At 41.6% G+C, this 26,725-nt stretch overlaps 1 long non-coding RNA gene and 1 other non-coding gene across 4 annotated transcripts in view; both read left to right on the plus strand.

The window, feature by feature from the left end:
- The window catches only part of LOC112208398 (uncharacterized), a 155,125-nt gene that overhangs the window by 17,436 nt on the left and 110,964 nt on the right, over positions 1-26,725 (plus strand). For 2 of the 3 annotated variants that reach the window (XR_002942862.3, XR_002942863.3), the window contains exon 2: positions 6,532-6,648. This is a non-coding gene — a long non-coding RNA (uncharacterized LOC112208398). Of the gene's footprint in view, positions 1-6,531; positions 6,649-19,168; positions 19,265-26,725 lie in introns of all 3 variants that reach the window. The other variant, XR_008546686.2, reaches the window with a different exon arrangement.
- LOC112208479 (small nucleolar RNA SNORA70) lies at positions 23,382-23,516 on the plus strand. Its single transcript, XR_002942957.1, has one exon. It is a non-coding gene; the product is annotated as a small nucleolar RNA SNORA70 (small nucleolar RNA).

A 26,725-nucleotide genomic window follows, 5' to 3' on the forward strand; every position in this document is an offset into this window, starting at 1 on the left:
GTCCATGACCAGCCTGGGCAACAAAGCAAGACCCCATCTCTATTAAAATAATAATAAAGTTAAAAAGATTAAAAAAACTTCATTCAAGGATAAGCCATAGAAGGAATATTCTTTAGGCTTGAAAACCCTTATTTTGAAGAAGACTTGGGATTTTAGGTGAAGAAGATGGTGCAGGGAGAAATAGACTGAAAATGTTTACTGGTTATATTTTTCTTTTTAAAAGGCTTTCTCCTCCAGTGATAAGACAGCTTAGGGATTGAGAACTGAGAAAAGGCCACAGAATTTGGAGCAAGTATAATTATTTCTGTCCCAAAGGTGTCTGCTCTTTCATCTTTTTCCAAATATTGAGATTCCGGATGGCTCTGGCTGATTTCCTTTTTCCGATTTTGCACAGAAGTTCCTCATGATCTGACACTATTTGGGACTGGGAAAAGCTCACTTAAGGTGGACCATCTTAACTGCTGGGCCAAAATTTTATATTAAATACTGGAGAAAGCGAATGGGAAAAGAAGGAACAAGAGGAGAAGAAGGAAGGACAAGAAGATTTTAAAATATTTGATAGCTCTTTAGCTTGAAAAAGGAAATAAAAATTGTGAAAATGAATTACATTTAATAATATTCGGCTTATAACTGCAATTATGTATTGATTTTTAGAATGAATTAAAAATGAAATCTCATAGTTTGGGAGTGTAACATTGCAAAACAATGTTTTTTAATTTTTTATTATTATTATTATTTTTTAAGACAGAGTCTCACTCTGTCACTCAGGCTGGAATGCAGTGGGGTGATCTTGGCTCACTGCAACCTCTACCTCCCGGGTTTAAGAAATTATCTGCCTCAGCCTCCCGAATAGCTGGGACTACAGGCACCCGCCACCATGCCCAGTTAATTTTTTTGTATTTTTAGTAGAGACAAGGTTTCACCATCTTGGCCAGGCTGGTCTTGAACTCCTGACCTTGTGATCCACCCGCCTCAGCCTCCAAAAGTGCTGGGATTACAGGCATGAGCCACTGCACCCGGGCAAAACAATGTTTTTGATAGTAAGACATGACATTCTTAATCCCCATTTTCTTAAGGGCCTCTCTTAATCTTCTGATACTCAAATTATTATCTTTTGATGCTCCTAACTTGTCATCATGGCTCTTGCATTTCTCTTTAGTTGTTGAGTGGTTTAATTCTTATTTGCTTATGATTCTAATAATTCTCCATATCACTTTCAATGACTTTAAGAAAGTTTGCATCTTGTGCAATATTTGTATTTTGAACTTTGAATTTGATTTGCATTGTATTTTATATCATACTGTCCAGGTACTGGTGCTTTAAGCAATGAGAATTATAGAGGCTAATGAGAGGCAGAGAGTATTCCATGTTATTTGATGACTGATTTTGTAAGTGGCCAGTTTTGTATTATGTTTTATAAATCCAGGAATTTGATTATGAAAACTCACTCTGATCTCTGAATAGTCAAGAATGGCCTGTTTCCAAACATCCTATAAATAACTAAATTTTTATATGAAAGAAACACAATCTTTTAGAAGTATGTTTTGATTTTACCCTTAGAGATTTTACCTTCCTAAACTTTGTTATATGTATATATAGGGAAAACATAACTATAAATTAAGACAATTTAAAATGTAATTATGATCTTATAATTATAGGAGACCAGAATATGCCACCTCAAAATATACTCCTTTGGCATAAGGATTATTTTGAGCTGATGGCATTTGAGAAGAAGCAGATATAAGAAAAGCTCTTTGCCCTTCCTTAATTTGCCTAAAAGCAAGACATAAATTTATAAAGACAAAAGGGTCTTCTTCCTTTCTCAACCAGGAATGATTAAAGTTCATCACTGAAGACAACTTTAGAATATGTATATGTATGAATTATATAACACACACACACACACACACACACACACACACATAAACTTAGTACATAAAAATTACCGAATGATTTAAAAGTTCCCAAGGAGGATTGAAAAATTGTATATTACTATGAGAGGTGCATGAAAAAAAAAGATTATGAAAATTCTGGACCAAAGTAACTGCCATGTCTTTCCTCCAGACAATCTCTACGGATTGCAAACAACCACTGACATTTTTTTTTTTTTTTCTTTTAGGAGTGGAGGTTTAATAGGTAGAAGAGAAGAGAAAGAGAAACAGCTTCCTCTGTAGAGGAAAGGGTCTCTGAGCGGAAAAGACCTCCTTGACATTTTACTCTACCTCTCTGAAGCTTTCAAATTCATGACCATAAAAATAGCAGGCATCAGATTATGATGGAAAGAACCCTGAATTGTGGATGTGGATTCTGGGGTTTCAAATTAGGCTTCCACTCAGAGAAGTCACCATACTCAGAAATTTCTATTGAATCTTCACATCTGCTTTGCTCCAACTTAATTTGTTTGCATAAATTGGACAAATTGCAATTTGGTCTTTCTTAACGTGATTCTCTCACTTTTACTTGATTCTGCATTTATTCCTACCCCCAGCCCTTTCCCCCTCCTTTCCTCCAAAAGGGAAGAACCTTAACTCCTGCAAGAAAATCAATAGAGATATAAAAACTCATTGATAGTTTTCCTAAAGTCAACCTACCTTCCTCTTTACCCTAAGCACTTTGCAATCCTCTTAGCCTTGCTGTATACAGCTGTAACTGATAATGAATAAGATTTAATGAATTTGGGTATTCTCCCTTGGATTTATCATATTTCCTCAATTGTAATTATTTGTACCCTTATTATTCTATAGGCTCATAGAGTCAAAGAATCCATTCTCCTTTCACTGAAGAAATTATGCAATTAAACTTGCAATTAGACTGCCCACCGCTGAGAAACTGCCTACCAGGCCCAGAGCCTCTTTTTAAAAGGCACTTCTGTAGGAAGTTCTTTATGTAGAACTAGACCTTCTGATTCTCATTCTGTAACTGTTAGACCAGTCCTGGGTGCCTGCCGATAATGTGATAGTCTGAAAAATCAACTGATACAAACATGTTATGGATCACTGGGATGGCTACCTTATAGCTGAGCGCCATCACACAATTTCATGCTAGGTCTATACCGTAGATCCTGTGTGCCTGTGGGTTCCATGTCTGAACCATGGGTTGATTCACACAACCATGGATTGAAAATATTCCAAAAAAAGCTGCAATAATACTAATAATACAAACTAAAAAAAAATACAGTATAACAACTATTTACCTAGCATTTACATTGTATTAGGTAATATAGGTACTCTAGAGGTGATTCAAAGTATGTGGGAGAATGTGTGTAGATTATAAGCAAATACTATGTCATTTTATGTAAGAGACATAAGTATCTGACGATTTTGGTGTCCACAGGGATCCATTAAGGGATGATTATATTTACTTTTTTTTGTTCCAAGATTACACGATATAAATTCAAGAAATACGAGATGATGGACTATTAATACATGGTGTTGTTAGATGTCAGAAATATAAACTCCATAATCCTGACTCATGTCTGAAAACTCAGCTGCTTTATCGCCCCCTCCAGGAAGTCTTTCTGTGCTCCCAAGTTCCCCTAATGAGCTCTTCCTTTATACTCTCATGTTACCTGTCCTTGCTGTGCTATTTCGCCAGTAAACAGTGGGGAGAGGATGGGGTTAGTGTTTGGTTCTTTTAGATCTAATCACTATCTCTATTGTCTCGAAGGCAAGCCCTCCTTTTCCCCCCATACCAGCATGCCTAGTATATAGTAGGCACTCAGCGTTTGTTGAAATGAGTCTAGCTTCTGAAAGTGCTACATTCTGGCAGGAGGTGTGCTTTTAGAGAGGCACTTTCTCAGGGGCAACTCAGAAAATGTCAAACCTTTTAAACTGCTGCTTAGAAAAGTCTGACTCTGGTGACATTAACCTTTAGAAGCCATATTAGCATTTACTTTAAGGCCATGTTTTGCAATGAACAACAGGCTACATCTAAGTCTAATAACTTGTAACCTAATAACACAGATTTAATAAAAGTATAAAATGGATTGAGAAATTATCAGAAACCATAAGCTCCCAGATTATAACTGTATAGCAAGGAACATATTCTCTTGTTAATCTTCCACTTCCCGGTGATCTGTGTTCACTTCATCATCCCTAGAATTCAGTCAGATTAGTTATAGCACTAATTCTTATGGCTTCCAGACAGAAATATTCTTCATCTGCCCAAATCCCGATGTTCACTTGTGGATCCAGGTTTCATTGCATCACCTGGTGAAAGCTTATTGAAAAAGTGACATTTTTGTTGAGAGATTTGCCTGTTTGAAAAATGGAAAAAAACAGCAGGCTTTGAATAACAAGTAGTACAATCAAACTTAATCTGTGTCTATTAAGCCGTTATCTATGCTCACCACTTTGCTAAGCCATGGAGCCTATAAAAGAGGGACAAGACACCAAACTTTATGTAGCCCTATGGCACAATCATGTTGCAAAACATTTAATAACATTGTAAAGCAGACTGTGATTGTCGAAATGAGACACAGTCAGACAGTTCTTCTGAAAGACATCTTCAGATATCTTCTGCCTTAAGAGGAAGATGTCAGCAGAGCTCTAAGGTAGTTAGCCCAAGGCAGATGCAAGACATAGATTGTTACCATGAGACAATGGACTTGGGTAGAAGACAGCCTTGGGGAACTCTGAGCAACCAAGGTAGCATGAGCACAATCAGAAGAGGGTGAAGAATAACTTACAAGGAGAAAATGAGAGAAGAGAGAGCTAGGAGGATACTAGAGAACTGTCTTTACTTCACAGTTACTCTTCATTTGGAACAAATATGTGTCCGTTAGTATTACTCCTGTTACAGTTTACTATCATTTCTTATTTATTTATTGCTCAAGGAATTTTAGGTGGGTTATAAAAAATGCAGGCAATAAAATAGGCAACTACAACTGAAACATAAAGAGTCTATCATTTCATAGAATGGAAGAAATAGCAGGAATTTTAGAAGGTCAAGACCAAGGAGCAAAATCAAACTGAAAAGTAGACATTTTAGGATTTTACACAATTATTATTTTAGAGCCACAGATCTGGGTCTGAGCTTCCTGGCAGTTAAAGAAAAAAAGAGACATCAGTATAATATTTTAATATTGTATTTGTTTAACCCAGGGATTCTTAAGCTGGGTCCATGTAATCCTTAACAGTTCATGAACACCCTTCAAGGGGCCCATGAATATCCTGAAATTTTATCCAAAATGTCACTTATATCAAGTTGTTTTGAGGAAAGTATCCATAATTTCATCAGAATCTTGGAAAGGTGTGTGACCCAAGATGTTATGAACCACCGAAAAAATGGTGTTTAGTTTACATAGCACTGTCACATAATTACATCATCTGAGGCCTGGGAAGATTAAGTCCAGGTCAGAATTAGGAATCCAAGAGCCAAATTTGGCCAGGTGGCATTTTCCGAATAATGGAATCACCAGTGTTTAAAAGTCTTGAAAAATGGAAACATCTGGCAATATGGCACTCTCAATCCAATGTGATAATGACTGAAATTGCTGAGAAATATCTGCTCCTGAACCAAGCAAGTGTCCTCTAGTTTAGTCCATGCTCAACACTCCCAATGGTTCCAGTACCTTTGCTCAGCTATTTCCTGACTGGCTGCTTTAGACATTTGTGTTTCAGAGTCCCAAATTAAGTAATTTGTGTAGAACTGATAACTGAATCTAGTTTTTACTACAGTTCAGAATGAATTATTTTGTCCGAGTGATTCTCAAACTATATGTCTTCCAGAAGCCTGCTGTTACAGGTTCACCATTGCTTTTTGCTACCATTTGTCTAATAATCAAGTGTTATTAACACATCTCTAAATAGTTTATGATGCGTAGTTGCCTTTTTCATGCCTTTCATGAGCATATGTACCCAAAATTTTGTATTTTATACATCTTTGCATTCATTCAGCAAGTGTTTCTTGACAATATACTATACTAGTATATATTAAAAGTGCCAGGCACTTTTTAGATTTTATATATATATATGATTAAGGTCATGAGGTCAGTTGGTTGAATTTGAAAAATGATTGATTGGCCGGGCGCAGTGGCTCTCACCTGTAATCCCAACACTTTGGGAGGCTGAGGCAGGCAGATCACTTGAGGTCGGGAGTTCGAGACCAGCCTGGCCAACATGGCAAAACCCCATTTCTACTAAAAATACAAAAATTAGCTGGGCGTGATGGTGTGCACCTGTAATTCCAGCCACTTGGGAGGCTGAAGCAGGAGAATCACTTGAACCCTGGAGGTGGAGCTTGCAGTGAGCCGAAATCCCACCACTACACTCCAGCCTGGGTGGCAGAGACGTTGCCTCAAAAGTAAACAAATAAGTAAATAAATAAATAAATAAATAAATATAAATTTTAAAAAGAGAAAGAAAAATGATTGATTATTCTTAAGGGTATCATTGTGAGAAAAACTCAGTGGCTTATTTGAGTTGTGTTCACAGGGTATTGCCTAGCCACGTAAGCAGCCATACTCTTGCCTAGTGTATATCAATTTAGTAGAAAATAACTTTACAGATTTTTTTATTTCTTTTTTCCTAGCATAATTAGCTGCCTACTTTTCAAAATTATGTGATGACTTCATGGGAAAAGAGATTCACAAGAACCAGTAACAGGAAAGCTTAAATAAGCTTGGAAATCTTTAAACTTTCAATATGGGTAAGCAATGATCATTTTTAATCATCCAAATTCATAAGATTTGATCAAAGGAAAAATGTAGTATTTTGGTGATATGCAGGAAGTATGAAATGCATGCTACTAATGATTGAACAGTACATCTTTGATATGGCAGAAAAATGTAGTTTTATTTGTTTTGTTTTTGACTTAAGGTATGTCAATCTTAAATAATGAGAGTCAGAAAAGATTATTAAGAATAGCATTTATTCCAGTGCAACGCTTAAGGATAGCCATCCAGGAGACACAACTCCAAACAAATGAGATCAGTGTTTTAACGTGGGAAAGGTAAAGTTTCATTTATATAGGCAGCAAGAGAAATTTTAGCAGGTTACATGCTTCATGTGAGACCAGTGCATATGTTACAGTGATTTGATTGGTTATAGATTGCTACATTCTAAGGAAGATTACTTTATTATTTCCTAAGGATGGGTGGACAGTGATCTGAGGGACTCTAATCTCTGGCACTCTTTGGTCATAGTTATTTACAGGAAAAAAAAAAAAGTCAGAAGTTGCAGCTGCATGCCATGTGACTCAGACTGCATAGCCACATCTCTCTCAAAGCTCAGAATAATTTAAAGTTCCAACAGCCTTAAGTTTGAATTTCTTAATTTCACAGACTCTAGAGATCAGTGCAATTCAACTGTAAGAAATAATAAGTAAAACCTTTTCCCCTAATTAATTAAAAGATAATGGTGGATTTAATTCATTTTCATTGAAAATGAAGAGATGAGTTATTTTAATATCACATTTTAGCTCTTGGGGCAGAGAGAAAAAATATTTTAAGTTATACAGACAAATAAAATGCTCTATAGTGCAAAAGTAAGAAAAACATAGACGATTCCCCTGAGACAAAAGATTTTGAAAAAGATTACAAGAAAAATTATTGCAAGACATAGGTATTGTTTTATTCTTAGAGAAATATGCTTTCTTACTTTATGAAACTAGTCTGAAACTGTCTGTAAATCTACATGGAAGTATACTGAATGCAGCAACTTAGAGAGATCCAGGCATTATGAATAAAGGGTGTCCAGATTTGCCTTGAATGCCAATGGATGTTAAGTTGGTAAAACTTAACTAATAATAGCAATAGCATTTATGTAATACTTTGTAGACATTTTCAGATACATTATCTCGTTTAGTTTCCAAAGTAATTGTTGGGAAAATCAGAATACATGCAGCATTATTTTACTGATAGAGAGAGGTTGGGGCAGGCCCAAAGTCACTTAATATTAAACTGCAGTAAGTAAAATCCTTCTTCCTGCAGCTTAACATCACTTTATTTGGGAACAAAGTCTCTCATTCCACCAGAGTATCTTGGCTTAGCCTGAATAGCCCAGGAGACTTAACACATTGATTTACATTTGCACTAAGATGGAAATGAGCAATTAATGATCCTTTTCTGTGGGAAGACTTTGGGAAAGGGTAATGGAAAGGGTCAGGAGCCCACAACCCTTGAAAAGGTGGATGCCTTTAAGAAGAGGAGGTTGCAGGAAGGAAGTAGGAACCCCTGAAGGGAAATCTCTCTTTATTTGCAGGTCTTGGGAGGCCACTCTCTCCTTAATTTAAGCTATGGTAGTGAATATCATATATGAAAGTATATTTATGTTCTTGAAATCTTTCATCTGTGTTGATTCTTTGAAATAATGAATTAAGGCATAGTTTAAATTTGCTAAGTGATGTTTAACCTAAGATATGAAGAGTAGGAGGTAGCCAGTTAAAGAGGAGGGGCAAGCAGCATATTCCAGGAAGAAGCAGCAGTATATGCCAAGGCCAGAGGCAAGAGATGGTATGATCCATTTTATTACTGTGTTCCAGAATAATCCACTGAAATATGAATTTGTGTTTTGTTTGCACAGCTTAGGCATGTGAGAAACACAAGAGGTCTTTATTTTTCTCTCTCATACCCCTTTGTCTCAGTTCAGCTTTAGGGTGAATGGAGATCTGGGGCTTGTCTTACAGAGTTAAGAAAAGTTTGTAAAAGAACACAGTCCAGCCAAGGAGATGGGCTTTGGGACTCTAAGATCAGGAACCAGACATGACAAAAACTGAAAAAGGTTCCAGATCTTGAAGGGTTGGTGATTAGAGGTTCTGGAAGCAGCAAATTTGTACTCCATCTCCTTGTGGCATCCCAGGGAGGTGTCAGGGGCTCCAAGAATGACTGGACCCAACTACCAAAGCTGCCACCCTCCAAAAGGATGTCAGTGCATGAGCGTGTTACCAGCACAGGGGAAGCAAACTTACCTCTACCCATCTTGAGGTTTTCTTTTTTTTTGAGACACTGTCTCTCTCTGTCACCCAGGCTGGAGTGCAGTGGCGCGATCTCAGCTCACTGCAACCTCCACCTCCCAGGTTCAAGCAATTCTTCTGTTTCAGCCTCCTGGAGTAGCTGGGACTACAGGCACACGCCACCACACCTGGCTAATTTTTGTATTTTTTTTAGTAGAGATGGAGTTTCACCATGGTCAGGCTGGTGTTGAACTCCTGACCTTTGGTGATGCACCTGCCTCGGCCTCCCGAAGTGCTGGGATTACAGGTGTGAACCACCGCACCTGGCCACCCATCATGGGTTTTTAGCTGGGACTCATTAACCAAAAAGACAGATTAAGAAGAGAAAAACAGTTTATTATAATGCATGCAATGCACATCACACAGGAGAAACCTCAACAGAGTAACTCAAATCAGTGGCTTAGAACTCTGGCTGATATACCATCTTCAAACAAAGAACAACAAATTTGTCAAGAAATGACAGGACAAAGAAAAGTGGTTTTAGGCTTCCAAGGGTGGCAAACAGTAGGAAGGTAAAAATATGTGAGGAAATGAATGAAGTAAGGTTTGTTTGCAGATTTCTCTGGTGTTATCTCTAGGCTGGTTTAAGTGTCTAGAGCTGTTTCTGGTAAAGGAGAATTTATATCTTTCCTTTAGGCAGGAAAGGGGGAGGGTAGAGAGAGCTTTTCCTGCATTTGCTGCTGCTTAATTACCTTCAGCTCAAAATAATTTTTATGTAAATTAGGCATATTTTGGGGTGACATATTCTGGTTTCCTTCACCAGCAAAGCCTCCTTCCAAAGGAAATTAAGACTTGGAATATAAGCTGTGCCCTGGGTGGGCCAAAGGTAAGACCCAGTGAATCTAAGAAAGATGGAGATGGGATTGAGAGGGGGATATATGTTTTGTTTTTCTTAGAAGCGTGCAATTGCTATAAATACTCATGTCTTCGTCCATTTGTGTTGCTATAAAAGAATACCTGAAGCTGGTACTTTGTAAAGAAAGGAGGTTTATTTGACCCATGGTTCTTCAGGCTGTACAAAAATCATGGCACCAGCATCTTCTTCTGGTGAGGGCTTCTGGCCGCTTCTGCTTATGGTGTGTAGAGATCACATGTCAAGAGAGGAAGTGAGATGGAGAAGAGGAGGTGCCAGGCTCTTTTCAACAATCAGTTCTTGCGAGAACTGAGAGTGAAAACTCACTTACTGAACTCAAGAATAGCACCAACCCATTTATAAGAAATCTGTGCCCATGATCCAGACACTTTCCATCAGGCCCCAGCTCCAGCATTGGGGATCAAATTTCAACATGACTCTTTTAACAAACCTTATCCAAACTATAGCATTTCTCCCCTGGGCTCCCAAATCTTATGTCCTTCCCACATTGCAATCATTCTGTCCCAGTGGTTCCCACAAGTGTTAACATATTCCAGTGCCAACCCAAAAGTCCAAAATCTGTTCTGAGACTCAAAGCAAGCTGTAAGTCTGTAAAATCAAAATCAAGTTACATACTCTCAAGATACAATAGTGCAACAGGCATTGGGTAAACATTCCCTTTCCAAAAGGGATAATTTGACCAAAAGAAAGGGGTAACAGGCCTCAGGCAAATCTGAAACCCAGCAGGGCAGACATTAAACCTTAAAGACCCAAAATAATCTTTGACTTCATGTCCCATAGCCACACTAGTTCACTGGGTGGGCTCCCAAGGCCTTAGGCAGCCGTGGCCCAATGGCTTTGCTAGGCATAATCCATGTGGCCACTCTCACTGGTTAGAATCCAATGCCTGTAGCTTTTCCAGGCTAAGATTGTAGGCTACTGGTGGCTCTACCATTCTGGAACCTGGAGGACAGCAGTACTGTTTCATGCGCGTCCGTGTGAAGAGACCACCAAACAGGCTTTGTGTGAGCAACATGGCTGTTTATTTCACCTGGGTGCAGGCGGGCTGAGTCCGAAAAGAGAGTCAGCGAAGGGAGATAAGGGTGGGGCCGTTTTATAGGATTTGGATAGGTAAAGGAAAATTACAGTCAAAGGGGGTTTGTTCTCTGGCGGGCAGGAGTGGGGGTCACAAGGTGCTCAGTGGGGGTGCTTTTTGAGCCAGGATGAGCCAGGAAAAGGACTTTCACAAGGTAATGTCATCACTTAAGGCAAGGACCGGCCATTTACACTTCTTTTGTGGTGGAATGTCATCAGTTAAGGTGTGGCAGGGCATATTCACTTCTTTTGTGATTCTTCAGTTACTTCAGGCCATCTGGGCTTATACATGCAAGTCACAGGGGATGCGATGGCTTGGCTTGGGCTCAGAGGCCTGACATTCCTGCCTTGTTGTATTAATAAGAAAAATAAAACAAAATAGTGTTGAAGTGTTGGGGCGGCGAAAATTTTTGGGGGGTGGTATGGAGAGAGAATGGGCGATGTTTCTCAGGGCTGCTTCAAGCAGGATTGGGGCAGCGTGGGAACCTAGAGTGGGAGAGATTAAGCTGAAGGGAGATCTTGTGGTAAGGGGTGATATTGTGGGGTTGTTAGAGAAACATTTATCGTATAGAATGATTGGTGATGGCCTGGATACGGTTTTGTATGAATTGAAAAACTAAATGGAATAAGAGAAGGAGAAAAACAGGTATAAAAGGTCTAAGAATTGGGACGACTCAGGATATCTGATTAGAGAGTGCCTAAGGAGATTCAGCATAGCCCTGCCAGCAAAGATTATTTATTTACTTCAAGAGCTAAGAGTGGCAGTTTGGGGATAGCACCAGGAGATATCAGCTGTGATGGCTTGGAAAAACAGTGTAAACCGACAGTGTAAACAAGAGCAGGGCATGTATGAGTAGTTGAGAACGGTGAATAGGAGTATGACTAGACAGAAGATAGTAGGGATGACAAGTTTTTTGGGGCACAGTCTAAGTTGGTCTGGTGTCTGGAATGAGACTGGGGCCTAATAAAAAGGAGCATCTATACAGGAGCTTAAATGGGCTGTACCCTGTAGCATTCCGAGGACAGGCCTGAATTCTGAGAGGGGAAAGTGGTAAAAGTATTGTCCAGTCCTTTTTGGTGGCTGAGCTTGGTGAGGTGTGTTTTTAAAAGACCTTTAGTCCATTCTACTTTTCTTGAAGACAGAGGACCGTAAGGGATATAAAGGTTTTTTCATATGCGTCCGTGTGAAGAGACCACCAAACAGGCTTTGTGTGAACAATAAAGCTGTTTATTTCACCTGGGTGCAGGCGGGCTGAGTCCGAAAGGGAGATGGGGTGGGGCCATTTTATAGGATTTGGGAAGGTAATGGAAAATTACAGTCAAAGGGGGTTGTTCTCTGGTGGGCAGGGGTGGATCTCACAAAGTACATTTTCAAGGGTGGGGAGAATTACAAAGAACCTTCTTAAGGGTGGGGGAGATTACAAAGTACATTGATCAGTTAGGGTGGGGCAGGAACAAATCACAATGGTGGAATGTCATCAGTTAAGGCTGTTTTTACTTCTTTTGTGGATCTTCAGTTACTTTAGGCCATCTGGATGTATACGTGCAAGTCACAGGGGATGCGATGGCCTGGCCTGGGCTCAGAGGCCTGACAGGTTCACTGAATACTAAGAGCCTGAAAAACTGCTTGGCTGATTTGACTAATAAAGGCTCATCTGTTATCAGACTGTTATCTGTTATCTGTTATCATCTGTTATCAGAGGTGAGAAGGCTTAACTGAGGAATTATGTCGGAGAGAATGGAAGAAATGACTGTGGTGGCCTTCTCAGACCCTGTAGGAAAGGTCTCTACCTATCCAGTGAAGGTATCTACCTAGACTAAGAGGTATTTTAGTTATCTGACTCAGGGCATGTTGAGTAAAGCTAATTTGCCAGTCCTGGGTGGGGCAAATCCTCGAGCTTGATGTGTAGGGAAGGGAGGGGGCCTGAATAATCCCTGAGGAGTAGTAGAATAGCAGATGGAACACTGAGAAATTATTTCCTTCAGGATAGATTTCCACGATGGAAAGGAAATGAGAGATTCTAAGAGGCGGGCTAGTGGCTTGTACTATAGCATAACATGCCTTTGCTGGTGTGTGGCGATTAGGCCTGGTGGAACCGCCATCAATAAATCAAGTGTGATCAGGGTGAGGAACAGGAAAGAAGGAAATTTGGGGAAATGGGGTGAACGTCAGGTGGATCAGAGAGATACAGTCATGGGGGTCAGGTGTGGTATCAGGAATAATGTGGGAGGCCGGATTGAAGTCTGGGCCAGGAATAATGGTAATTGTGGGAGACTCAACAAAGAGTGAGTATAGCTGAAGGCGCCGGGAAGCAGAAAGTATATGTGTCAGGTATGAGGAAGAAAATAGATTTTGGAAGTTATGAGAACTGTAGAGAGTGAGTTGAGCATAGTTTGTGATTTTGAGGGCCTCTAAAAGTATTAAAGCAGCGGCAGCCGCTGCACGCAGACATGAGGGCTAGGCTAAAACAGTAAGGTCAAGTTGTTTGCACAGAAAGGCTACAGGGTGCAGTCCTGGCTCTTGTGTAAGAAATCTGACCGCGCTAACCATGCCTAGGAAGGAAAGGAGTTGTTGTTTTGTAGAAGGTGTTTGGGTTTGAGAGATCAGTCAGACACGATTGGCAGGGAGAGCACGTGTGTTTTTATGAGAATTATGCCGAGATAGGTAACAGATGAGGAAAAAATTTGGGCTTGATTGAAGTAATGGGGGCTGTTTGTGAAGCTTTGTGGCAGTACAGCCTAGGTAATTTGCTGAGCTTGATGGGTGTCAGGGTCAGTCCAAGTGAAAGCGAAGAGAGGCTGGGATTAAGGGTGCAAAGGAATAGTAAAGAAAGCATGTTTGAGATCTAGGACAGAATAATGGGTTGTAGAGGCAGCTATTGAGGATAGGAGAGTATATGAGTTTGGCACCATGGGGTGGATAGGCAAAACAATTTGGTTGATAAGGCGCAGATCCTGAACTAACTTTGTAAGTCTTGTCTGGTTTTAGGACAGGTAAAATGGGGGAATTGTAAGGAGAGTTTATAGGCTTTAAAAGGCCATGCTGTAGCAGGCGAGTGATAAAAGGCTTTAATCTTTTTAAAGCGTGCTGCGGGATGGGATATTGGCATTGAGTGGGGTAAGGGTGATTAGGTTTTAATGAGATGGTAAGGGGTGCATGATCGGTCGCCAAGGAGAGAGTAGAGGTATCTTATACTTGTGGGTTAAGGTGGGGATGTTACAAGAGGAGGACGCAAAGGAAGCTTTGGATTGGGAAGGAGGGCGGCAATGAGATATAGCTGTAGTCCAGGAATAGTCAGGGAGCAGATAATTTAGTTAAAGTGTCTCAGCCTAATAAGGAAACTGGGCAGGTGGGGATAACTAAAAAGGAGCGCTTTAAAGAGTATTGTCTAAGTTGGCACCAGAGTTGGGGAGTTTTAAGAGGTTTAGAAGCCTGGCCGTCAATACCCACAACAGTTATGGAGGCAAGGGAAACAGGCCCTTAAAAGAAGGTAATGTGGAGTGGGTAGCCTCCGTATTGATTAAGAAGGGGACGGGCTTACCTTCCACTGTGAGGGTTACCCGAAGCTCGGCGTCCGTGATGGTCTAGGGGGCTTCCGAGGCGATCGGGCAGTGTCAGTCTTCAGCCGCTAAGCCGAGAAGATCTGGGAAGGAGTCAGTCAGAGAGCCTTGGGCCAGAGTTCCAGGGGCTCTGGGAGTGGCTGCCAGGTGAGTTGAACAGTCCGATTTTCAGTGGGGTCCCACACAGATGGGACGAGGCTTAGGAGGAATCCCAGGCTGCGGGCATTCCTTGGCCCAGTGGCCAGATTTCCGGCACGTGTAGCAAGCTCCTGTGGGAGGAGGTTCAGAGGAACGCCTGGCCGCTGCGGTTCAGGCGTTTGGAAGTTCTTGTGTGCTGGAAATGTGGTTGGGGTTTGTCTCACAGTGGAGGCAAGGAATTGCAACTTTTTTCTATTATTGTACACCTTGAAGGCGAGGTTAATTAAATCCTGTTGTGGGGTTTGAGGGCGGGAATTTAATTTTTGGAGTTTTATTTAATGTTGGGAGCAGATTGGGTAATAAAATGTATATTGAGAATAAGACAGCCTTTTGACCTTTTAGGGTGTAGGGCTGTAAAGTGTCTCAGGGTTGCTGCCAAACAAGTCATGAACTGGGCTGGATTTTTATATTTGATGAAAAAGAGCCTAAACGCTATCTGATTTGGGATAAAGAAAAAGGAGCATTAACTTTGACTATGCCTTTAGCTCCAGCCACCTTTTTAAGAGTAAATTGCTGGGCAGGAGGGGGAGGGCTAGTCACGGAACGAAACTGTAAGCCAGACCAGGTGTGAGGAGGGGAGGTGATAAAAAGATTATAGGGTGGAGGAGCAGAGGCTGAGGAAGAATTGGGACCTAGCTCGGCCTGGTGGGGAGCAGCCTGGGGAGGAAGGGAGAGGTCAGATGGGTCTGTAGAAAAGGAAGATTAGAAAGACTCAGCGACGCTTGGGGTTGGTACTGAGGGGACAGGCGGGAGGGAAAGAAAGAAGATTTGGGACGAGTTGCACTGGGTACAGAGACTAGGAAGGGACTGATGTGTAAAAGAATGCCTGGACGTCAGGCACCTTAGACCGTTTGCCTATTTTAGACAAGAATTATTTAGATTTTGCAGGACGGAAAAATTCAAAGTGCCATTTTCTGGCTATTTGGAACTACTGTCGAGTTTGTATTGGGGTCAAGTGGCATTGCAGAAGAAAATAAGGCATTTAGGTTTTAGGTCAGGTGTGAGTTGAAGAGGTTTTAAGTTTTTGAGAACACAGGCCAAGGGAGTAGAAGGAGGAATGGAGGGTGGAAGGTTGCCCATAGTGAAGGAAGCAAGCCTAGAGAAAAGAGAGAGTAGAGAAATGGTGGGAAGGGGTTCGGGGGTTCTTACCTTCCAGAAAAGTGGGAAAAGGGGTTGGGGTGCAGAGATAAGAGGTCGGGGTACAGAAATAAGGGATTGGGGCACAGAGATATAAGAGGTTGGGGCGTGGAAATAAGGGATTGGGGCGCAGAGATATGAGGTTGGGGCGTGGAAATAAGGAATTGGGGCACAGAGATAAGAGGCCGGGGTGCGGAAATAAGGGATTGGGGCACAGATATAAGAGGTCGGGGTGCAGAAATAAGGGATTGGGGCACAGAGATAAGAGGTTGGGGCATGGAAATAAGGGGTTGGGGCGTGGAAATAAGGGATTGGGGCACAGAGATAAGAGGTTGGGGCATGGAAATAAGGAATTGGGGGTTCTTGCCCCATAGAAAAGTGGGACTTGCCGCTAAGGGTGAAGGAGAAGGGGTTGAGGGGTACTTGCCCCTCTCCCGGAAAAGCGGGACTTGCCGCTAAGGGTGAAGGAGAAGGGGTTGAGGGTACTTGCCCCTCTCCCAGAAAAGCAGAGAAGGGGTAGAGATAAGGAGAGAAGGGGTTGAGGTACTTGCCCCTTCCCCAGAAAAGCGGGACTTGCCGCTAAGGGTGAGGGACCAAGGCAGGCGTCCTTGCGTGGTCTGACACCCTTGAAACATGGGTGTATAATCAGAGAGGCATCCCTGCAATGATTAAACACCAAGGGAAGCCTGCCTTCCCAGTCCGTGACCGGCGCCGGAGTTTTGGGTCCACAGATAAAACGTGTCTCCTTTGTCTCTCCCAGAAAATGAAAGGAATTGAAATTAAGAGAAGGGAGAGATTGAAGAGTGGAAAGGAGAAAGTGGTTGAGGGACAGTGAGAGAGGTTGGAGAAGAGAGTAAGAAGAGGCCGCTTACCTGATTTAAAATTGGTGAGATGTTCCTTGGGCTGGTTGGTCTGAGGACCTGAGGTCATAGGTGGATCTTTCTCATGGAGCAAAGAACAGGAGTACAGGGGATTGATCTCCCAAGGGAGGTCCCCCGATCCGAGTCACGGCACCAAATTTCATGCGCATCCGTGTGAAGAGACCACCAAACAGGCTTTGTGTGAGCAACATGGCTGTTTATTTCACCTGGGTGCAGGTGGGCTGAGTCCGAAAAGAGAGTCAGCAAAGGGAGATAAGGGTGGGGCTGTTTTATAGGATTTGGGTAGGTAAAGGAAAATTACAGTCAAAGGGGGTTTGTTCTCTGGCGGGCAGGAGTGGGGGTCGCAAGGTGCTCAGTGGGGGTGCTTTTTGAGCCAGGATGAGCCAGGAAAAGGACTTTCACAAGGTAATGTCATCACTTAAGGCAAGGACCAGCCATTTACACTTCTTTTGTGGTGGAATGTCATCAGTTAAGGTGTGGCAGGGCATATTCACTTCTTTTGTGATTCTTCAGTTACTTCAGGCCATCTGGGCGTATACGTGCAAGTCACAGGGGATGCGATAGCTTGACTTGGGCTCAGAGGCCTGACATACTGGTCCCACACTGCCCTAGTAGAGGCCCTCTGCAGTGGCTGTGCCCCTGTGGCAGACTTCTGCCTGGGCACCTAGGCTATCTGATAGGTCCTATGAAATTGAGGTAGAAGCTACCAAACCTCCACTACTCTTAAATTTTGCATACTTGCAGAGTTAATATCACATGTAAGCTTCCAAGGCTTATGGCTTGCACCGTCTGGAGTGGCAGCTAGAGCAGTATCTGGGGCCCTTTCAACCATGGCTAGAGTCAGAGTAGCTGGCATGCAGGAAGCAGCAACCTAAGGTGGCATCTGGCAGTGGTGCCCCAAGTGTGTACCCCAAACAATTCTGTCCTCCTAGGCCTCTGGGCCTGTGATGGGAGGGGCTGCCTCAAATATTTCTGAAGTGGCTTTTGGGCCTTTTTCCCACTGATTTGACTGGAAGCACCCAGCTACCTTTTATCTGTGCTGATCTCCCTAGCAAGTGGTTGCTTGTTAACACCCTTGGATTCTTCTCTTGAAAATGCTCCTTTTGTTCTCTACCACATGGCAAGACTGCAAATTTTTCAAATTTTTATGCTCTGCTTCTCATTTAATTATAAATTCAAACTCCACATCATTCCTTTTCTCCCACATCTGATCATAAGCTGTTGAAAGCAGCCACATCACTTCTTAAACACTTTGCTGCTTAGAAATCTCTTCTGCTGGATACTGTAGATTGCCACTCTAGGGCATGCATGCAATGCATCCAAATTATTTGCTATATTGTAACAAAGGTGACCTTTGCTCCAGTTCTTAACAGTTTCTACATTTCCACCTGAGACCTCATCAGCACAGCCTTAACTGTTTATATGTCTTTCAGCATTTTGGTCACAACCATTTAACCAGTGTCTACGAAGTTCCAAACTTTTTCTTATCTTTCTATTTCTTCTGAGCCCTCCAACCTTTTCCAACCTCTGCTCATTACCCAGTTCCAAAGCCTCTTCCACATTTTCAGGTATCTTAATAGCAACACCTGACTCCTGGGACCAAATTTATGTCTCAGTACATCTGTGTTGCTATAAAGGAATGTCTAAGGCTGGGTACATTATAAAGAAAAAAGGTTTATTTGGCTTGTGATTCTTAAGGCTGTACAAGAAGTATGGTTCCAGTATCTGCTTCTGGTGTGGGCTTCAGGCTACTCCTGCTCATGGTATGTAGAGATTGTATGGCAAGAGAGAGAGCAAGAGATAGGAGGAGGTACCCGGCTCTTTTCAACATCCTATTCTTGTGGGAACTAAGAATGAGAACTCACTCACTCTCCCAACAATGGCACTAAGCCATTCATGAGAGATCTCCCCCTACAATCCAGACACCTCCTATCAGGCCCCAGCTCCAACACTAAGGATCAGATTTTAACATGAGACTTGGCGGAGCCAAGCAAAGCCTATCCAAACTATAGCAGCTCACTTGGGAGATGTCAGTTGCTTAGCTTAGACTCAGAGATCCTAAGACTCTGAGGTCTGGTCCAAGCCTTTAGAATGTGAATGGCTCATACTTACTCTCCTCTCCAGAATTTGTGGGATTTCCGAAGGTTTCAGGATTATTATTTCCTACACATTCATACATTTAGAATTAGAAGTATAGGCCAAGTGTGGTAGCTCATACCTTTAATCCCAGCACTTTGGGAGGCTGAGGTGGGAGGATCACTTTAACCCAGGAGTTTGAGAGCAGTCTGGGTGATATGGTTTGGCTCTGTGTCCCCACCCAAATCTCATCTCTAATTGTAATCCCCATGTGTTGGGGAAGGGGCATGGTGGGAGGTATTTGAATCATGGGAGTGGGCCTTCCCCTTGCTGTTCTCGTGATAGTGAGTTGTCACAATATCTGGTTGAAAGTGTGTGGCACTTCACCATTTATTCTCTCTCTCTCCTGCTTCAGCATGGGAAGATGTGCCTTGCTTTTCCTTCGACTTCCTCCATGATCATAAGTTTCCTGAGGCCTCCCAGTTATGCTTCCTGTTAAGCCTGCAGAACTGTGAGTCAGTTAAACCTCGTTTCTTCATAAATTACCCAGTCACAGGTAGTTCTTTATAGCAGTGTGAAAATGGACTAATACACTGGGCAACATAGCAAGAACTTGTCTCTATTTAAAAAATGAGCCAGGCCTGGTGGTGCATGCCTATAAGGCCCAGCTACTCAGACTGAGGCAGGAGGATCCCTTTAGCCCAGAAATTTGAGACTGCAGTGAGCTATGATCACATAACTGCACTTCAGCCTGGGCAAAAGAGTAAGATCCTGCCTCAAAATAAATAAATAAATAAATAAATAAATAAATGAAGGGGAAGGAAAGAAAAAGAAAAAGATTAGAAAAATCCATGCTCACAATGGTTTGTTAAGTTCCATATTTTTTATAGTCACAAGTAACAGAAACTCATGTAAAGATAGGCCATACAAAAGTAAAACCTGATGGAGTTCAGGAAATACTACCCCTAAACATGACACCTTAGCATTTGAGAAATCAGCAGAAGGAAAATCACCTTTACCTTCCACTCACCCTTCTCTGCTGAAGCAGGTCATAAAACCTGGAAAAGTCACCCTCTGACCTTCTTTCACTATTCTCCCCTGCAGCAGATCATAAGACCTTCATTTCTGAGGTACCCTTTCTATAACTAGAGCAAAGGAACATATTTACCTCTGAAGCACAGACATTCAGAAAAGAATCTGTACAAACAGCCTTTGCTAAGTTCTCCCCAGTTTATTACCATTAGATCATACCCCTTTTTGTTCCAGTCATATTTGCCTATGACGGTACACTCATCATCAAACCTAAGCATAAAAATACACACATTTACCTGTTTCTTTGAGTCTTCATTTCCTTACAAAGTTTCCTGTGTTACATAAAACTTATATTAAATCATTTGTGTGTTTTTCTCTTGTTAATGTGTCTTACGTTATAGGACCCTCAGCCATGAACCTAACAATGGATGAGGAAAAGAAATCTTTTCTCCCCCTAAACATTTATCATGTAAAACGAAAACAAGAGGTAACACTCATATGCAGAGCACAAGCTCTTTTCCAAGTACCATCCTAAGTGATTTAGCTAGATTAAGTTCCATGATCTTTTTAACAATCCTATAGGTAGATGCTGTTTTTATAACAAGTATGACTGTTGGCAAGGGAAGGATAGTGGATGAAAAAATGCAAACACTGATCAGGCAACATTTTCCATCAGGAGAGAAAATGACACTGAGCACTGGTGAAGTAAGCTAAAGGTAATTGCTAGACCCAAATCAAATGCTATCATAAGAGAAGAAAAAAATCTATTATTTGTAACAAAGGTAAAACTAGCCACAGAACAACTTTTCGCCAGAGAGAGAACAGATGAAATGGACTTATTTTTGCCCCCTACCTGTCTGGGAGTCAGTTGCTTTTTGTGTATAAGGCTTTTTTGGCATTATCTCTCTTGGGCTCTCATTGAACAATTAGGGCTTACTGACAGATAACTTTCAGCATTACTGTCAGGTGGCTGTACCAGCCTGAACTCAGCCATCATTTGGGCCTCCCGTTGATTATAACAAGCCAAAACACTGTGCAGTTGGAAATTGTAGGTACTGTTGTTCAATATAATCTACTGTCTATTTTACAGCAAAATTATCACAAAAAGCATTCAGTAAATTAACTAGTTTGACTGCCAGGAGATTCTAGTATTATTGTATTTTTCCCACCAGGGCACCCAGGGGAGTTTGCTCATCTGTAATATTATTATTATAATCATATTATTTCCAATGTTTTATTGCCAATGTCATGGCTGACCTTTGGCAAAATTGCAAAGTATCCAAAGTTCATTTTAAGAGTTCTTTTCATGCATACCTTCCCCCATCTTTTTGAGAAAGGCTGCATTGTATTCAGCCTCAGGAATGCTCAGATATTCACTGAACCTCACTGGAATTAATGAAGTGTACTTCATAATATCTTTGAACACCAAAAAACATGTCCCTGGGCTTCAGCTGATCTTCCCATCACTAAATCCACTCATAAATTCCCAGTCCTTATTTGATCTGACATATCAGCAAACCTTTAAAAAACATGTGATCACATCCTTTTTTATATACCGTATTTTTTGGTCCCATTAGCCTCCTGGATATCCCATTTCCTGGGTTTTCTTCGTATCTCACTGATAGAATTTTTAAAATCTCGTTTGTCTGTTCCTCTCCTTCTTTCCAGCTTTCAACATTGGAGGGGTCCAGTGCTCAGGCATTGGTCCTCTTCTCTTTCTCTCTACATTTACTTTTTGGGTGATCTCATTTGGTCTTATTGCTTGAAATATCATCATATGCCAATGAGTCCCAAATTTATATCTCCTGTGTGAGCCTTCCTCCTGAGCACTAGACTCATGCACACAGACTGCCTACTTCAAAGCTTGTCTTGAATATTTACTAGGTATCTCAAACTTAAGCTGACCAAAATTGAACTCCGTATCTTCCCCAGAAAATCTGTTCTTCCTGAAGTCTTTTTCCATCTCACTTGAAAGAAACTTGATCATTCCAGTTAATTCAGGCAAAAGCTTTGGAGACATCCTGGACTCCATCTTTCTCTCATCACACATCCAACTTCACACCTCTAACTTCAAAATACATCCAAAATTCAACCACACTTGACCACATCCAATTACCTCCAGTGTGTTAAAAGACAAATCTTGGCACGTTAAAATTTTTTAAAGTTTATTTGAACAGACGACAATTCACAAATGGGGCAGCTCAAGACTGCAAGCAATTTGGGGCTCCAACAAATGGGCATAAGGGGAAGGCTTTTAAAGGGTAGACGAGGCCGGGCACGGTGGCTCACGCCTGTAATCCCAGCACTTTGGGAGGCCGAGGCGCTAGGATCGCAAGTTCAAGAGATCGAGACCATCTTGGCCAACATGGTGAAACCCTGTCTCTACTAAAAATACAAAATTTAGCCAGGCGTGGTGGCATGTGCCAGTAGTCCCAGCTATTCTGGAGCCTGGGGCAGGAGAATCACTTGAACTTGGGAGGCGGAGGTTGCAGTGAGCCCAGATAGTGCCACTACCCTCCAATCTGGTGACAGAGTAAGACTCTGTCTCACACACACACAAAAAAGGTAAATGAGGAAGCAGGGTAAAAAAATTGATTGGTTAAAGTGATCTAGTTAGAAGTTAGTTAGATGGTTTCAGTTGGTTATGCATAAGTAATAGAATGTTCTTCTTATATATGTATCTATCATATATACATATGTATATATGTATAAGTAATAGAATGTTCTAATGAGGACTTAGACTCATTATACCCACTGTGAGATAGACTTGAGATAGGAAACCCATTTGTTACCTTGCCTCCATACAGCCACACTCTAACAGGGGCCATCATGACCTTATGTGTCCTCCTAATATCAGTGTCATCTTTTTCTCTATTTTCAGAAGCCCTTGAAAGATCTGTATTATCCTTTCTCCAGTGTACAGTTAATAAGATGAAAGGCCCAAGGTTCTTTTGATTAAGATTAGATGTTAGTTGACAGTTTCAGATTGGTTAAGAGTGTTTACACTGAAGTAGGTTTTGGTTTGCTTAAGTGGGAATCCATGGTGCTGGAGCTGCCTCATTCTAATGGCCTCCCAATTTCTTATTGGTGCTTCCACCTTCATTCATACATCATCATCTCCTGCCTGGATTATTGCAATAACTTCGTAAATATTGTCCTTGTTTTTACCTTTATCCACTCTCTTGGTTTAGGTTCCTCCAATAGCAAATCCTGAACAAGGATTTCAGTGTAACTTATTTAGGAGGTGATCTCAGGGAGCATTGTAGAGAGTAGTGCAGAGATAGGAGTAAGGAGAAAAGCCCATTAAAGATTTAGTGTTAATGAGGTGGTTACTGTTGTAGACAGCCAGGCTCGATCTTGCTAGGGAACCTCTGAGAGACTGAGTAGAACATGTCTCTGAATTGTGACACCAAGGAGCACAAGAAACTTGAGACAGGGAACCCAAGTGGTAGAATATCTCCCATATCTAAAGAGAACTGAAGCACTCTGCCTTTTTCTTTAATATAGGAGGTGCATGGTGTAATAACTTGTCCTTTACATTGAAGGAATGTCCTAGTTTGCCTCAAAACATGGACTATAAAAATGTCACTAATGTTCTGCAGCCAATTAAGCCAACTGAGTTCCTTTCCTTGTGGGGGCCCAGTGTGCAATGGCTGCACACAGCAGCTTCCTTGGTAGTGTACACAGCCTGTTGGTTGTATGGGTTGCTCTAAGGGACCTTGGAGACAGGCCTTTCCAATGGATGTTCATGTTTCTGACCTTGCGCTACCCCAATGTAGGCTCCAAACGGGCATGCGAGGTGCCTTTGGAATGCCCCAGGGCACTGTGGCCAGGGTTCACATTGGCCAAGTTATCATGTCCATCCGCACCAAGCTGCAGAACAAGGAGCATGTGATTGAGGCCCTGCGCAGGGCCAAGTTCAAGTTTCCTGGCCGCCAGAAGATCCACATCTCAAAGAAGTGGGGCTTCACCAAGTTCAATGCTGATGAATTTGAAGACATGGTGGCTGAGAAGTGGCTCATCCCAGATGGCTGTGGGGTCAAGTACATCCCCAATCATGGCTCTCTGGACAAGTGGCAGGCCCTGCACTCATGAGGGCTTCCAATGTGCTGCCCCCCTCTTAATACTCACCAATAAATTCTACTTCCTGTCAAAAAAAAGTCACTAATGTACCCTAAATTTTCTTTTTTATTTTTATTTTTTATTTATTTTTTTTTTTTTTTTGAGATGGTATCTTGCTCTTTTGCCCAGGCTGGAGTGAAGTAGCATGATCTTGGCTTACTGCAACCTCCACCCCCCAGGTTCACCCTATGATTCTCCTGCCTCAGCCCCCTGAGTAGCTGGGATTACAGGTGCCCACCACCAGGCCTGGCTAATTTTTATATTTTTAGTAGAGACTAAATTTTCTATGGTTTATCCACCTTGCAGTTCACATATGGCTTGTCAGAACATCTGGAGCATTTGCTACTTCATGCTCACTAGTTTGATTAATATAATGTCATTTAACTCGTGGACCAGCAGATTCTGTGGAGTGTCCCTTTAGACTCTATTGCAACAGAAAGCAGCAGAGTTAACATAGACCTGGGGCAACTCTCTGAACTTGCACTGCTGTCCAATCAGGTAAATGCTAAGGGCTTTCAGTCCTTTTTCCTGATAACAACTTTTAAAAATTCATTTTCCAGTTTAATAGCAGCTGTGTTGATTTGTTCTGTTAGCAGTACTACATACAACATAGCAGCTATGATTAACACTACCACTTGGTCAATTTTATGGTAGTCCACTATTGTTTGCTGTGATCACCCTGATTTTTGTAGGGGCCATATCAGTGAATTAAATGGGAATATGATGGGGTCTGTCATTCATCAATCTTTTAGACTTTGAAGATGGCACAAGTCTCTGCCATTCCAACTGACCCATAGATTGCTTTTGATTTATTATTTTGGCCAGGTTGCAACGGTGATTTCAGAAACTTCCACTTGGCTTTTTCTATCACTGTGGCACTTATCTAGCTGGTGAAGGAACTAATGTGAGGCTTCTGCCAGCTACTAGGAATATCCAATTTTGCATTTATAACTAGGAAAATATTCATCTTGAAGGCCTTAGACTCATTAGACCCACTGTGAGATAGACTTGAGATAGGACACCCATTTGTCACCTTGCCTCCATAGAGCCACACTCTAACAGGGGCCATCATGACCTTATGTGTCCTCCTAATATCAGCGTCATCTTTTTCTCTATTTTCAGAAGCCCTTGAAAGATCTGTATTATCCTTTCTCCAGTGTACAGTTAAGAAGATGAAAGGCCCAAGATTCTTTTGATTAAGGATTAGTGAAATATTTATTTCATATACTTGCTATAGCATTGCAAAGTCCTTTTGAAGGGGAACCTGACCTCTTCTTTCTCAATTGATGAGCCGTATGACTAAGAATTGGCTCAGATCTGGACAGCAGATAAGGGAGCATGATTTTCCATTGCAATGGCCATTGCAGTGGCCGACGCCAACCATTTGCTTTCCAGCTCTTGATTATTTATGTTTATAGAAATCAAGGAATAACCTTTATTAGTTGATAACTTATTTAACCCCAAGGAACACCCTGGTCAATTTGCCATTACCACAGACCCCTGTGGGTCAAGTTTCCTTGGTGACATTATGGCCTGTGTCTGTTATAGTAATTATGTCAGCCTTACCTCTGATAGTTAAGTGGTGCCACCTGGCTTCTGTTATTTCAGAATCTTATAACATCTCCATTATCACTAGGAAGCTCAATTTTATAGCCATCTCCTCTCCTATCAACCCTGGTCTAGAGATGACATCTATCATCATTCATTTTTAAATGATGCCAGCACTCCCTCGTTAGTGCATTCCTTGTAGTTTTAGGGGAGTGCCTACCCAGGTCCTTCCAGGTAAGAATCAGCTAGTGTGTTCTCAGGTCTTACGAAATGAGCCCATGTCTTTAAGACCCCTTCCTCAATACTCTGCCAAGGCAGTGCTGGCATCTCCACTATAGACCATCCTTATTTCCAGACTTCAAGGAGCCAGCCAGCAGTGTATTAGAACTGACTCCAGGCAACCTTGTCAAGGTATTATCATCTAAGTCTCAGGAGACTATCCGATATCAATGAATTCCCTATATTCTGTCCCACCTCACCCCTCATTCCCCATTCAACACTCTCAGCTTATATATATATGTATGTGTGTGTGTGTATAGATAGATAGATAGATAGATAGATAGATAGATAGATAGATAGATAGATAGATATCTCACATATACTCTGCTTGTTCTTGCTAATACCCACTAGCCAGGTTCTGAGACTTTGGGGGTAAATTATCTATTTACTTAAATAACAGGGACAGTAATTCCCCACTTGAACCATGCTGAGACCTGACCCCAGTCATTTGTCTAAAAGCAATGAGAGGAGGTGAAAGGAGATCTTGAGGAGGGCAAACATTGTTTTGTGAAGCCCCAGGAGAGATTTTTCAGTGGTCCTCAGGCAATGGGATGCAACAGGGAGAGGGTTGTCCATACCAGCCAGAGATGCTGAAGAGTTAATGCCAGTAGTATTAATACAATTCTCAGCAAATAAGGGAAGGGGTTGCTTGGGACTCACCTCTTAATGGCACAGTTCTGAGGTGTATTATACACATTCTCTGAGAAAGGCCACAGCAACACTGAACTCTGTTTTCTGAAAATGGTTACCAGTTGATAATGGTGCTGAATAAGCGATATACATATGCATGGCATTCTGGGCACCTGTGCTAAGCATTTTCTAAGAATCACTCCTTTTATTCTCCCAAGGAAGGAAGGAAAGTCAATAAAAGGTATATTACCACCAGATATTTGCTCCTAAACACAGAAAATGAAGGTGATTTTCTTTTCTTTTTTTTTTTTTTTTGAGATGACATCTCGCTGTGTCACCCAGGCAGGAGTGCAAGCTCCAC

Source organism: Pan troglodytes, chromosome 13 (assembly GCF_028858775.2).
Source record: "Pan troglodytes isolate AG18354 chromosome 13, NHGRI_mPanTro3-v2.0_pri, whole genome shotgun sequence".
Lineage (NCBI taxonomy): Eukaryota > Metazoa > Chordata > Mammalia > Primates > Hominidae > Pan > Pan troglodytes.